The 14,933-nt window shown below is 44.4% G+C and overlaps 1 protein-coding gene across 12 annotated transcripts in view; it reads right to left on the bottom strand.

The window, feature by feature from the left end:
- PER2 (period circadian regulator 2) overlaps positions 1-9,530 on the bottom strand; it is a 50,572-nt gene extending 41,042 nt beyond the window's left edge. For 8 of the 12 annotated variants that reach the window (XR_015700481.1, XM_087739534.1, XM_087739536.1 and 5 more), the window contains exons 1-3: positions 9,030-9,095; positions 1,319-1,375; positions 223-276 (exon numbers count right to left, since the gene is read on the bottom strand). The gene's annotated coding sequence lies outside the window, so the exon portion shown is untranslated. Of the gene's footprint in view, positions 1-222; positions 277-1,318; positions 1,376-9,029; positions 9,096-9,359 lie in introns of those variants that run through there. The other 4 variants (XM_087739535.1, XM_087739542.1, XM_087739538.1 and 1 more) reach the window with 1 other exon arrangement.
- Positions 9,531-14,933: the final 5,403 nt, after the last annotated feature.

Below are 14,933 nucleotides of genomic sequence, written 5' to 3'. Positions count from 1 at the left end.
GAGTATTGACTGACTCAAATTCCAAAGAACTAAAAGAGTTCATCCTCTTTTGGTATGGCATCTCAAGAAGGTCTTTTCCACAGAAGGAAGTCTAATTTCATCAGTATAGAAAGAATATAGAACTTGTGACAACATTTCCTTCGATACCAAGATATATCTATTTTAAACATGGAAGACTTCAAATATTGGAAAAGAATGAACAACCTGCTTTAGGGAACACACCTGTATTACAGGATCCCAACCAAGTTCACTTTCTGTAGAGAACTGAAGTCACACCTGCAGCATTGAAAAGAGAACGTTGTCAGCTTTAAGAACCTATTCAGATCACATTTTGTAGCCATAGAAAAACAATATTTTTTTTTCAATCATTTAGACTAATCAGACACTATAGTATTAATCCTTAAAATCTCAGCTACAATTTAATCTGTATTGGAACATTACAGTACTCCCCAGAACTATTATCTTTCCCTTTCCTGTCTTGGGCCAATATTGTCCCATCATCAGACCACACATAACAAAACCACTTGGATAAATTTTCTTTGCATCACAGATGACATGCATCCACTATTCTCTTAAAACTCTCAGCCATTTCCTTTTGTTGCTCCAATAACCATCAAATTTTCTTTGCTTTCAAAATGCTTCCATAATTCTGTCTATTCTGCTTTCTTAATCCATCACACATCCCGCCTGAGTTGTAATAAGCTTTTTTTTGTCATCAGCTTCTCACACATCAAACAAACATGCACAAGTCAGTATCTCTGATGCCATGTGTTCAGCTTCTCAAACAGAGATTAGAATAGTATCAGCCTGTTAGAAAGCAGAGTACAACTGACAAAAAAAAATACTGTTGGAAGCTATGACCTGCTTTCTAAATCAAAGCTTAGAAGGGTAACATTTTCCTTTCTCCTCCTGAGCTACCATCCTGATTATCTGAGTAACAGTTTGTTTTCTGGACCCCAGAATTTTCCTCATCATTAAAATTTCTTAAAACACCTGCAAAAGCAATCAAAAGACTGGAAGTTATTAACAAACTTCTGCACATCAAGCAATGTAGATGTTGCACTTGATACTGGACACTATGCTAAATTTCAGTTTCCTAAAGATTTAGAGAAGCCGCATCGTTTACATGTGCTTCATGATTTGTACAACAGGTCTTTAAAAACTTAACACCCTGAATACCTTTTTATTTTTCAGCATTCTAACATTACAGCTCAAATGAGGCATCCAAAGCAGCAACAACAAAAAAAATCAGTTCAGACTCATTGAGAAAGAAATGATATTATAAATCACTTTCTTGGAGACAGTGTAAGACACTCACCTTAATGAATGTACTAATCACAATCTTTCCAAATCTGAAAGTGTCATCAATACATTCCTAAAAAAAAAAAAAAACCACCAAGTTTTATAAGCAAGATGATAAAATATTTATAAAATATAAACCAAGTCCATTTCATAACGCAATACAAGTCCAAGCATGTAAAATATGTATTCCACAGATGACGAACAGCTATAAAGAACTACAAATACAAATGAGAGGAAATGCAAGAAATTTTACTGATAAAAATACTTACTATTATTGTAGCCCAATTTCTAAATTGGTTCCTTGAGCAATACACAGAATAACTGCTCACTTAATTCTGTTCCTTTTATAAACATAAGAAACCCCCCAAAACTCCATCTCCATGATCTTCATTTATTGTTAGAACTTTGTGCAGACAATACAGATATCAACACAGTGTACTTCAGAATCAACCATCCACTCATCTGAGAGCATCCAAGCTAAAGAATGAGTATTATCTAGTATAAAATTTGGGATCACATATTAGAATTCAAGTTATGTTTCTTCTTCCACAGATTACAATCTTAAAACATTTCACCACCAAAACACAAACTCCAAATTAAGCTTAGCGGATGAAAAACTCTCCAGAGAGCTAATTCAACTGAAAGTATTGACATCATGACCAAGGCTAGTTTCGTATTCCCAAATACAAGTATACATTCTAAAAGCAAAAACTGTTCCCAGCTTACTAAAACTTATGCTTCTTTTACTTGTATCTGTTTAAAAAAAAAAAAAAAAAAAAAAAAAAGAAAGCTTCCTTAGTTATGTCCCTGAGGGCCAAACAGGAAATACATAAATCCCTCAGCCCTCAAGTGATGGTTCCTAAATGGACCTAAGCTTATGTCACCAGTCACTTCTATTCCTGAAGCATCCACAACACCATTATTATTTAATTTCCTTGCAGTTCTAGATTGGTTTTGTTGTTTTTAAAGCTGCCTGTCCTCCCCATGGAGTAACTAACAGCAAAAAGTTCTCCTGAGGTAACAGGACAAAGTCAACTCAGTTTTACTATGAATAGCACGGTATCAGCGCATTGTTGAACTTATCAAGTTCATCTCATGGAGGGTCAATCTCACCTATGCCGTGCTGACCAACCTGGGCCAGCTTCCGATTCATCATTTGCTTTGCTGTAACTATATGAAGCCAAGTACCAAAGTAATCTCCCCTTCTGCCCTGCCAAAAAGCAGTCAGAGCCACTCCTCCATCATCTAGCAGGAATCGTTTTCTGCCAGGCCAGAAGCAAAGCTTATTTTATCCTTTCAGGTAATTATTCCTTGTTCTGTTAAGTCCACCACCTGTGCTCAAGTCTCCACAGTAGATCCAAACTGATCATTCCCAAGAGCCAACAGAAAACATCTCTCTCAAGTTTATTCCTTCACCTTGAATAATAAGCCATGGTTGAGCTAAGTTTAATTGCCAACAGGTTGGGTATTTTCCATGAAGAAAAAACAGTGAGCACAGACATATACCCCTGACAGACAAGATTGTTCCACCCTGTGCCAAGACATCTTGTGAAAAGCTAAACAGTCTCCTTTACCTCCCCTACGCTAATTTCTAGACATCCTTCCTTATAATAGGTACCTTCTTAAAGGTGAACTAATTTTTTTTTTTTTATTAAGTGCGAATTTAAAAAGACATTTGATTTTCTTTGTAAACAGAAAATGCTGTTCTCTTCCTGAGTGGAACTGGAGAAATTACGAAGCAGGAGATCAGTAGCCAGAACTCTTTAATATTTGCATATGTCAACTCTTGTCCTTTTTGAACAAAATAACAAAAATGATACATTTGAAGAAGTGTTGTCACAGAAAGGGGAAAAGTATCATGTCCCACCATGCAGTCATATATTTCACCTTTATTTAGGCGAAACTAGGTCTAAAAGTTATCTACAACACCATATTTCAACTTTAATATTTGTTGACACGTCCATTAAGCAGTATATTTGAATGCCTACTGCTCCTCTCCCTTAAAAAAAAAAGGGCAGAATTTCATCATGGGGTATTATATTTACAGAAGTTCCAGGCTAATGCTGCTCTTTAGACATTGCTGCAGTTCATACCCAGGTAAAGATAATGAAAGTCCCTTTCTGGAAGACTCTGTGCCAAATAAATTCTCTGATTATTACTAATACGGCCCCCACCGTAATACATTCCACAAAGCGTGGCAACCTAACAAACATGATGTACTTGTCCTATGAGTTGGCTATCTTAGTACCGAGAAATGAGAGCTCAAGTCACAGAGGAACCCATGGTAGAGATGTAATTGATATCAAAGAAGTGTTTTATATACTGAATGTCTTTGTACAATTAAAGAAACTAAGTAGCAGAAACATAAAAGTACACGTAATAAAGTCAAGCACAAAAAAACATACTATGATACAAAAGCTGCAAGGAATAAGGAGGATAGGAAGCAAAACCAACAAAGAGAAGTACTGGACATCCTCACCACTTCATCCCATCTCCCTAAGCTTCAATTATGAAAAATTACAGGTGTTACTTAACAGTGAAGTGCTTCTGTTTTAGGACACGATGTTTGAAAGGCGGTATAGCTTTGGTTCTACTTTTAAAAGACATCTATACAAGGAAATTTCTATTCTATCTATAAGAAAAATCAAGCATTAAGAATCACCACAGTACACTTAAAGACAGCCAGAAGCAAAACCCCAAAGTCTTTCCCAGACATTTTGACATACAAATGAGCTCTTTCCCACTATCATATCTTTTCAGGATGAACATTGGTACCGCTTGCACCAAACTTCTACAGCCTGCTCACACAATCTGCAGAACAACCTCATACTCTTGCCCCAAGATACAAGCTCCCTGTGTATTTCGGTCCACTTGTCCTGTAAACAGCATATTGACTCTCTACCCCTTCAGCACCCTGCATAAAGTTGTGCTTTCTGTTGGGAGAAAATGAAGGAAAAAGGGAAATCACGCTCCACGATTATATATCTCAAGGAAGGTAAATTTAGGCTCACTTCTTATTATGTCCTACAAGCAAAGTTGTCTAAATCAGACTACCAAAAAAAGTCAGAGAAATCAGAAGGCTCCTCTAGGACTACCACACACCACTTCAGCAGCAGCTGAAAACATCTGCACAAAAATTTTTCTTGACCTTACAATAGCTTTCACACACAAAAAAAAATTCTCATAACCACACTTGCATATGTGGATAAACAGGGAAAACGTGCTCTTCAGAACCACTGCCTGTGCAACTTGCATGAAACTTAGTACACTGCCGCTGCTGTCCCTCAGGAACTCTTCAAGAGGGAGAGAGCACCAAGCAAGAGGGCTTTATGCTGGATTGGTAGAAGTCCAGTGCAGGCATTCAGACATAAAGACCCTATCTACACTTAAAGGATAACCTGAGAAATACAAAACAGAAGCACAGAAGCCTGATCCACCCATGTTCCAGCATTGCTGGCAGGCAGAATACAAGCAGGCTGCACAAGCATGCCTGGTGATCTACTAAGCCACTTACTAGAGTACTAGATCACTGTGCGCATGCTCAGGCATGTGCGTTCCCATGTGTCCAGGTGCTTTCTTACTACATATGGTTACTGGTTCACTGTCAGCGTGAACAGAAGATGCTCTGAAGCATAGCTTCAGAGCCTCTCCGTAGCCTTTGCAGACATACCCAAGCCATCTGATCTTCCTTCATTTTGGTCTTCTCTACCATACTGTATTTCACAAGGGTGGCCTGGGGCCACGAGAAATCCCAGCAACAGATCGCAAAACCATTAGCCCATGAAGTGTGTTTTTGACTGCCACCTTCTCTTTTCCCATGCCCTTTAAACTTCCTTCTATGAAGTCTGTATCTCACCTGTAGCTAAAAAGAAACAACTCCCAAAAAACCGTCTATGTGTCAGAAGGTGGAGCTGTTCTTTACTTACCAACAACTAGGTTTGCCTTACTACCAATAACACATGCTGCATTAACAGCCTGGCCCCCATTATATCCAACCTCAACCGTACCCAAAAATGCAAATCAAAGCCCTTCAGAGTAATAAAACCGTATCACAAAGAATAATACAGATATTAATTGACCCATTTGCTGTTCAGTGCTTGACAAGCTAGGTTAACATAATAAATATTCAAGCAGTTTAAAACTTGCGGAATGGGGATATAACTGCATGTGGAAAGTATGAATGCAGCAAGACAACCCAGTTACAAGCCTCTGTAATCCACCATCCTCATAGAGGAATTCTAGGCCATGCAACCAAAACTGGAGACAACAATTCCTTTTCAGAAACACCTGATTATCTAGTAATTATGATGTGGTAACGTTGTGAGTGTAATACAGTGTCTACAGGACATTCATGCCAAGTATTACACAACACCTTGCTAAGAACATGATGTTCCCTCTTAACATAGGCCAACCATAGCAACCCTATATAAAACACTCCAGTTGATCTAGACTAGTGATAATTTACTTGTTCTACTGGCTAGTGGTAATCTAATTGCTTTTAAACCACACCAAATATACCTCATCCTACAGAAACTTGCTCATGTGCTTATACTTTAAGGGCTTAAAAAAAGCTTTTCTGCAGTAAAGCACGTTTTAATATTGTAAAGATGTTGGAGAAATAAGGGTGTGGCAAGAACCCAGGAAAAAGAAAATTCGTTTATCAGTCTGTATCTAAACCAAACACTTCCTGGTCATAATAAAGTCTGAGGTAGACCAAAAATCCAGAACTCTACTTCCAGCCAGTTTCCCCATTTCACTCTATCCACATACTATGGCTGAACTCCATCAAAATCTCAGTTTATTCAAAAAACGTGATTCTTCACAGGGGAAATTTATTACTATAAAAATGTATTTTCCAGGGACAGGCTTAAGTAAGTTTATTTGATAAGCTGAGTTGTTACGTATTTTAATCTTCTAACTGGGAAAAAAAAAAGTGGAAAAGTAAGATATTACACTAAGAGCTGCCACAATACACTCTCTCTTTAACGTCTCTCCATGGAAATCCAAAAGGAATTTTTGTTGTAAAGTAAGTTGTAAAAGTGAAGATTTTCACAGATAGCATTCACGTGTTAAAACAAATATAGGAAGCCTACAAATCCTACCAACGGACAAATAAACAAAAACCCCAGCAAAACCATGTAGTCTTTAGATCACAAATGAAACCAGAAAACCTGCTGAATCTGAAGAAAGTGCACAAAAGCCAAAATCCTACTTTCCGTGCCTTTACCTCTAGACTAGGTCAAGCTGAACTACACTTTACTTCTTCACAGCGCAGGACAGGCCATGCTCCTTCACTGCACAGTGTTGGACACTTACGCCAACTACCCAACTAAAGCATTCTCCCTTCTATCTTGAAATAAACACCTGAAACGGCCAAAAACCCACCAAAACTGACGGATATTGCTTTTATCTTCTACTCTAGGCCAAAGGCCCTTTCTTTTCCATTATGTCTTACTAGTGAGGTAAGCAACCTTTGCAGTCCAGAAGAAAGACTCCACACCTCAGGACAGTGCCCTAATCACAAGGCTAAAAACAAACCTTGGATGAAGCGAGGACAGGGTCCAGTTCTCCAGTGCAACTTATTCACTTTGCACAAATAATGCAAGTTTCAGTAAGAAACGGCAAAAAGAAAGATCACAGGAGCACGCAAACACACACAAGCATAAGCAAGAAGGAACTTGATGTTACAGCACAACAATGCGGGCACCCTCCCTGACACGAATCAAATTCTAGGCCCTAGTCTCAAATTTTGTATTCAAAAGCCACTGTGTAAAGGGTATAAACAGCACTGTGCCCAACGCTGAGAAGATCAAGGACACATACAGACACTGAGGCACTCTAGAAAGTAAGAAAAGTTTGAGTTTCATCAAGTTCAATGCCCTCAAACCATCTAATATACAATAGGATCTGTTTATGGAACAGGGCCACACCATCGAGGCCTTAGCTGTCAGCTTCACATCCTTACATTTTATTAACAACCCTACACTATCAAAACTAACCATTTGCATTCAAGTAGATACTCCTCACTGCCATCATTGTGATTAATTCAGATTTTACCTTGACAATAAGCAAAAGCCAGTTCCAAAAAATAGGCGCAGTTTTGAGAAATGTTAACTAACATTAACTGTCATCTGTAAATAAACTCTGTGGTTAAAACGATATTGGCAACTTGAAACAATTTCTCACTATACTAAATGAGTTTTTACTCTACTTTTGACTAGACCAGGCAATCTTACCACTAGAATCATTACAGGATTTCCACCTTTTCCCCTTCACTTGTTAATACGTAAGTGATAGCTATTCAATCTCAGATGTACAAGACAGTAAACCTCAGAGTCTTACATTTGGAAAACAAAAAGGCAGACAAAAAGGCAGACTAAAAACGCAAACCAATATGTTTCTTCAAAGTCCTTCATATGCACTGTCTCAGCCAAGTTACTGTTTCACTGGAATACAATTTCAAAGTGCTTCAGTTTCCAAGTACCAGAGACCTCATACTGACCACTCTGGGGGCTGTTTAGTCTCCTATGGCACACAGAGCAACGCTATACCCTATCCTAACCTATTACAAAAAGTCAGTTGTAAAGTGTCGGCTTGACTGTTACCATACTGCTTAGCTATTTGCATGAAACTGTACTTACATAAACCGTTTTGTAATCATGCATGTAATAGCATGCAACTAATGTCAGCAGCAGCACAGCCACACGGTCTCAAGGAACAAAGCGTCCTTGCAACCATAGGCGACACAAAAAACAGATCTACAGCACCGGGTGTCTACCTGTAGCTCACACACCCCCTCAGCGCGCCGAGATTCTGTTACTTGCTGCCGCACAACTCCTCACCTGAAAAAAGCCCGCCAGCCGGCCGCGCACGGCGCTGTCCCCTCGAGAGGAGGGCGACGGAGCGCGGGGCCGCGGGCCATGCTCACGGGACCGGGACACGCGTGTTCCCCGAAGGTGCCACCCGCGCCTATCTCCGCTCCCTCCAAACTCCGGCGCTGACCTTTCACACAGATGCGGCCGCGCCCCGCGGCCGCCAGGGACGCCAGAGCGGAGCCCCGCGGCAGCGCCGAGGGACCGGCCCCGCCGCCACCGGGCCTCCCATCGGCCGCGGGGCGGGGAAGCCACGGCCGCCCCGCCGCGCTCCTCCTCCACGCCGGCCTGACCGCCGCCCCGCGGCAAACCCACCCCGGCTCTGAGGTGGGGTCCGCCGCCGCCCCTCGGCGCCCCGGCCCGGCCCCACGCGGGCGGAGAGGCGTGCCACAGCCGCCCCCCGGAGCCCCCGGCTCCCGCCCGGCCTGACCTGGGCGGGGTGTCTGTGCCCCCCACCCCCGGCCCGAGATGGGCGAGGGGCGAGCCGCACTCACGCCCGCAGCCCCCCACGCCGCGGCCCGGCCCGAGGAGGGGGTGGCGGCCGGCGCCCCGTCCTCCGCTGCGGTCTGAGGTGGGGGCGTGTCACGGCCGCCCCCTCCCCGGCGGGCCGGACCCCCCCGGCGCCGCCCGCTCGCCCCACCGGCGGCCCCCTCCCGTCTCCCCGGCAACGGGAGAGCCCCGGCGCGCGGGGGTTACGTAACCTCGGCCCAGCGGGCGGGGGAGGCGGGCGGGGGGCCCCGCTGCTCGGCCCTCGGCCCCCCGCCCCTGCCGCCCCCCGCCTCCCCCTCCACGGCGCCCGCGGACCCCCCGGGCCCGGCGAGTGGCGGGGGGAGCACCCGGCAGAGCCCGACTCACCGCCCGCACCGCGTCCGCCCAGCCCAGCGCAGCCCGGCACCGACTTCATACAGGCAGAAACGTGACTGAGCCCGGAGAGCCCGCCCCGCCCGCCCCGTCATTGGCCGCCGGCGCGTGACGCCAGCGGGGGACGGAGGCGGGGGCGGGGCGCACATCTCTCCCATTGGCGGCTCCGGACGCCGCTCATTTTACATAAGCCTCACGTGTGGCACCATGTTTCCACCGGCGGCCACGATCGCCTCCGAGCCTGCCCCGCCAGCCCGCCCCTCCCCCCTTCCCGTCCCCTCCCCCGCCGCGGACGCGTCCCCGCACCGCCACCGCCGCACTCACCGCCGGGAGCCGCACCGCCTCCCGCAGCAGCCGCCGACCGGTCCGGTCCAGTCCGCTCCCCTCCCCTCCGCCCGCGCTACTCCTCCGCCGCCGGACCGAAGGGCAGAGGTTACATCACGCCTGAGGGAAGCGGCTCCGCCCCGCCCTCTCGGAGCCGCCTGTGACGTCAGCGCGCGCCCGATGGGTCGGCGCGCGGGCGACTGTTGGCGGCCGGCCGCGCGCTCGCTAGCTGAGGCGGGGCGCGCGGGCCGACCGCCAACGGCCGCGGCGCGCACTCGGCGCCGCTGAGGGGAGAAGCGAAAGGGCGGGGCGCGTTGGCCGGTAGCGCCGTACACGGCCCCCTCACAGCGCCCGGCCGCCCCGCGGCCCCTCGGCGGGGGAAGGGTGTGCGAGGGGCGGCCGGGCCGCCCGCCGAGCGCGACCCGAGCCGGGTCGGGAAGCGCTCCCGCCCTGCCGGCGGGAAAAGGCCGCTCTGGAAGAGGCTCCTGAGCACCGCCGCCGCTAACGGCCCGGCAGGACCCCGAGCTGAGGGGAGCGGGGAACCAGCCCAGCCGGGAGAGCCTCGCGCTGCCAGTGAGAGGATACTGACGCGCTGCTGGCGCTGTGGAGGCAGCAGCTGGAGCCTGCGGCGGTCGCCCTGCCGGGGCCAGCCAATGGCCTGCCGGGGGCTCGGCTCGCTTACATAAGGGAGAAGCGCCCGTATCCCGTTTCGTGGTGTCGCCGCCCGCGCTGGGCGCACGCCCTGAAGTTTCGAAACTGACCCCGTGCAGTGTTCAGAAGTGTCCGGGTCACAAAGCAAAGTGCAGGACAGGCGAGCGTAGAGCTTCACCTTTCTCCGTCACCATCTAGTTAGCATCAGTTTGAATAACTACAAAAATGGTTAAACTAAGAGTTTCCGAGGCATTAGAGGTATGTACCGTTCTCTTGTGGAAAACTAGCTCCCGATATGCTAATTTCCGTATGATTACTTTCCATTCCAAATGTAAAAGAAATAATTTTTCATATTTATTAAAAAAAATAATCTTTTCCCCTTCTGTTCAGGCAAAACATTCAGAGTATTGACATTTCCCATCTTACAATAAAAAAGAATTAAAAAATAAAAAAAATTCTTGTGACATTGGTCACACAGGTTTTTGTGCAGGCCCCTGCACCATCCTAAATTGTGGTGAGAGAGAAGCTGAGACTTGAGTTGCTGCCCTTCAGCAGTGAGATTACCCACTGTTAAACAGTTCAGCATGTTGAGTGGCACTGTTCTAGTCTCCACATCTTCCACGGCTGAGCAGAGCAATCAGTAGCTGAGAAATTAATGACAACTTATTCTGAACTTCCTTTACCTTCATAGTCGTACGTGGCTATGAAAAGAAGGAACAGAGAACATGCCAAAGCTTTGTCAGTCTCAGTGTGAATACAGCAGTCTGGTGTAACAGCATTTTTACGCTCACTGCATACGTGCAGTTGCTCCATAGGATGTAACACAGTAGAGAGCCATCAGGGCTTCCACTGTTTATCTGCAAAATGAGGTTAATGCTGCTTCCCTCCCTCACTTGTGGTGTTAGGGTAAGTCCATTAGGTACATAAATATTTAAGCTATGACTGTTACAGAAACAGCCTGTGAGTAAAGTCCTGTGGAGTACTTAACTCCTGAAGAGGAGAGGGGGTGGGCAGCGGAAGCATTAGGAGCAAATTCTGCAACTGGATTTGTTGCACTGCACAAGTCAGCTTATCAGGATCCCATTCTTAGTTTGCACTCCTCTGAGGAGTCTGATTTAAAGACTAATCCTAATTAGATATTCTGTGTGTAGTTTGGCCAACTTACTGTTGCTGTTAGGACTTCACATCCAAAATTTTATCATCTTTTCTGTTTAAGTTCTTTGCTTTAGGGTTGGGTGGGTTGGGAGGATGTAGAATGACATCCTTGGTTTCAATGGGATGTTGTTTTTCATCTCATGTGCCAAAAATACCCGTCTCTGGCTGTGTGCTAAGGGCTATACCTCTTACCACAGATTAAAAGTAAGGCACTTCAACCAAGGCAAAACTTTGAGATTCCCCCCTCCGCCCCATCAGAATGCAAGCGTGAGAAGCTGGAGGCAAACTATGGCACTGCACTAGAGCTGAATGAGTTTCCAGAACAAACAGAACAGGAGACACATTCATCACTGTAGCGTAGCAGGCCAGTTCTAGCAGGCAAACAGTAATCACCACCACCAGAAAAAGCAAGTACCTTTTCCATCCAAGTAACTACCAGAGGCATTACTTGAGTTCTGCTTATTTTAAAGGGATACTAAACAGTTATTTTGGTCAAGCATACAGCAATAATTAAGTTCTATTTCTGTCACTTTTTAGTGTTTGTAGCTTTCTATTTACCAAAAACTCGGGAAAACAGTGTTACTTAAAATGTGATTGTGCATCTTGAACCAGTTCAGTCCAAATTTTTCTATCATACCAATTTTCTGAAAGTTGCAATTGTATATAGATACAAGTTATTCCAGGCAACACCAGTATGAACTAACAAGAAGGCAGGCACATGGCTTCTAGAGGAATGAATATTACTGCTGATGCAATGGCTCCTCTGCTAAGAAACAAAGCAAAAGAAAATGGTTGCAAAATGTTACAGGACAAAATTTTTTGTTTTGATTTTAAGGTCACTCTACCTAGTAAGTAGCTATAGCATAAGGATTTTAATAGCAGCATGAGTAAAATATCTTTGTGTGTGTGTACACAAAAAGTTTTAAAGAACACAAAGATTGTAACAAAAACATTAAAATGGTTGTGGGGTTTTTTCCCAGCTTTGTTTTTTGTTTTTTTTTGTATTCAGTTATAACTCTTGGAGCATGGTGAGAACAAATCATTCGTATATAAGGCAAACCCTTTATATACACCTGTTTTGTCATATAACACACCACATCTCACACTAACATTCATCCAAAGCAGCCTTTGGTTGGTGAGGTGGGGCACTGTCCTGCTTTAAATTCTACCTGGCTCCCCCATTTGGTTTCGCAAGGCAAATACCAGTCTGTATGAGACACAATGGAAGATAGCAGGCCTTCTTAAGTAGGGTCCATCCATAAGCAGGCAGGTCTGGGCCTTGCTGTTTTCTTTTAACTGCACAACTAGCATTGCTCCAACTGCACTGCTAATATGTAGCTTCCACACGCTATTGAATCTCTTCCTTGCACAGCTTTTCTTCAGCATAGTATCTTTCTGAAATCACAAAAGATGAATTGGTAGAACTAGGCCTTTTCTCTTTTTTTCCCCTTTTTTTACTGCAAGGATTTTACGTGGGAAAAAAGTCATTTAGAAGAACTTTTTTTTATGAAGCTCCCCGTGCTTCTTGCACTTTCTAATATTATCAGAACTTTACACACACACATACACAAAATGCTGAACCTTTTCCCAGCATACTTAAAAAAATAGAATTTTTTCTTAACAAAAGTATTTCAATCAATTCTGATAAGCAGCAACATATTGACAGTATCAACATTTTGGGGGGGAAAAGAAAAAAAAAAGAGGATTTGAGACTTCCTGAAAAACTACCTGAGAGTTGCTTGCTTGGGTTTGCTTACTGTTAAAGAAATAGGGCTCATCTTTTTCAAGTAACTATGCTTCCCTATCCACTTGTCCACTTGCAGAAGTTACCTGTTATAAGTTACATGACAGCACTAACGAAACTGTATATTGTTCAAAAAAAAAAAAAAAAAAAAAAGAAAATCAATATTTTGCAGCTGGAGCTCATGTCTAATTCTTCATTTCCTAAGTCTAATTACTCATCACTTACAGTGACGCTGACAGTCATTGATTCTTACAAAGATCCGGAAAGGCTTTTTTGCTAATGAGCACAAGGCATCACTGTTCCTGTCTGTACAGACAAAGGATGGGGGAAGGAAAAAACCCACTTTCCTCATTACCAGTGGATATATGGACAGGTTTTTCTAAAAGCTTTAGAAAGTGTAGGAACAAACGATAACAACTAGAAGGATAGCAATATCCATACAATCTTGAAAACTCTTTGATTAAAATGTAAAGGAACATAACAAACATGATAAAGAACTCCAACTCAGCCAGCAAGTTCCTGATAAGTGCTGCAGCTCAGAAGTCCTTTGCAAGGGTATATGGCTGTCCCCAGCCAGAAAACCTTTCCTAAAGAGTTCTGGGGAAGGTATTTTTTCATTCTGTCTCCATTCCTACTGTTTTCTAGTTATTTTTGTTAAATTCAGTTTCTGTTGGCAACTTCAGTATACTTTTAAGTTCTAAATATCTTCAAAAGTGACACATAAAGGAGCCCTGAATTGTTCGATTTTAAAATGACTAGAAGGATACAAATGGAAGGGGGGTATCTCATCACTGTCACTACATGTGCTGATCCCCAAGTCCGTTAACATGATTTCAGAAGCAAAACACAGCTCTGAGCCCTCCAGGTCCAGGATCCTGCTGTTTAGTGTGTATTAGCAACACATTTTCTGCAGTCAGCCTCACAGAAGGCTGAAGAGAGCCTGAAATTGAATCCACAGTGCTGAAAAAGGGTTTTAAGTTTCCTGTATAAGTCAGAGAGTGCTAGTTTGTGATTTCGCAGTCTACCTAAGGTGATCAAAGACCTTACACATCCACCAAAAGGAACAGTCCTACCACCTCCACTGAGTTAAAATTTAGAGATTATGCAACTATACTGTCAGTCAGATTAGGAAACTGATTTGACTGAAAACATCCCATGAAAGAAGTTTTTGGCTGGAACACATCACAGCTACAGGAGCACAAAAGCCAAAACTAAACAGGATGGAAAAACACATTTTGGGTTGGAGCAGAGGGTCCAAGACATATTGCACATGGAATTACAGAGTTAGGCACTTAAAATGAAATTTGCATGTCATTAGACTAGCATGAGAGAGCTAGTAAGAGATGCCAAACAGAAAAGTGCATCCTCATTCCTGCCTACTGTGTTGGATTTATACACCTTCTTCCGCCCTGAAAGAAAGTGACTACATCAGGTTGGGGTTCACCATTCAAAACCATCCAGACTTAGATGTCAAAGACAGCTTTCACAAGGTTTCTGAGCTGATCTAACATTTTGCTTTCAACAAGGAGGGGACAGTGCTGCTCTTCTCCCCATCCCTGCCACCACTATCGCCTTGCTACCATGTACCCATGGTTATGTGGTCTTGATCCTTCCTTGTGCCCACTCTGCTACTTACTTGGCCCCTCAGTGAGCCAGTTCAATTTGTTAATCTGTCAGAAAGCTTTCTGAGTTAGTTTCCTGCCTGTTAAGCAACTGAATCTGATCCCTTGGTGAGAAAGTACACTTCCAAGTCCATGCATGGCACAGACAGGGCATGGAAAGCTCTTTTAAAGGCAATGAGACAGCGGAATAACATTTCCACAGCTTTTGCTACCTCAGGCACACTACTTTCTGGATTAAACGTGGCCACACATAGCAGATGTCCTTGAGACACCTGGATTCCTCAACACACACCTAAGCAGCCAGGCCTATGACCTGGTGCTGGGCCTGTATCACAGTGTATCCCAACCCTCAACTCCCCACAACCACTGATTCCTATGCATGCTCTTCATATTGGTTTAAAC

Source organism: Nipponia nippon, unplaced genomic scaffold (genome assembly GCF_047370975.1).
Source record: "Nipponia nippon isolate SJK-2023a ecotype South Korea unplaced genomic scaffold, ASM4737097v1 scaffold_7, whole genome shotgun sequence".
NCBI classification, from domain to species: domain Eukaryota; kingdom Metazoa; phylum Chordata; class Aves; order Pelecaniformes; family Threskiornithidae; genus Nipponia; species Nipponia nippon.
The sequence above is the reverse complement of the archived record's forward strand: the minus strand, read 5'-3'. Positions and strand labels throughout refer to the sequence as shown.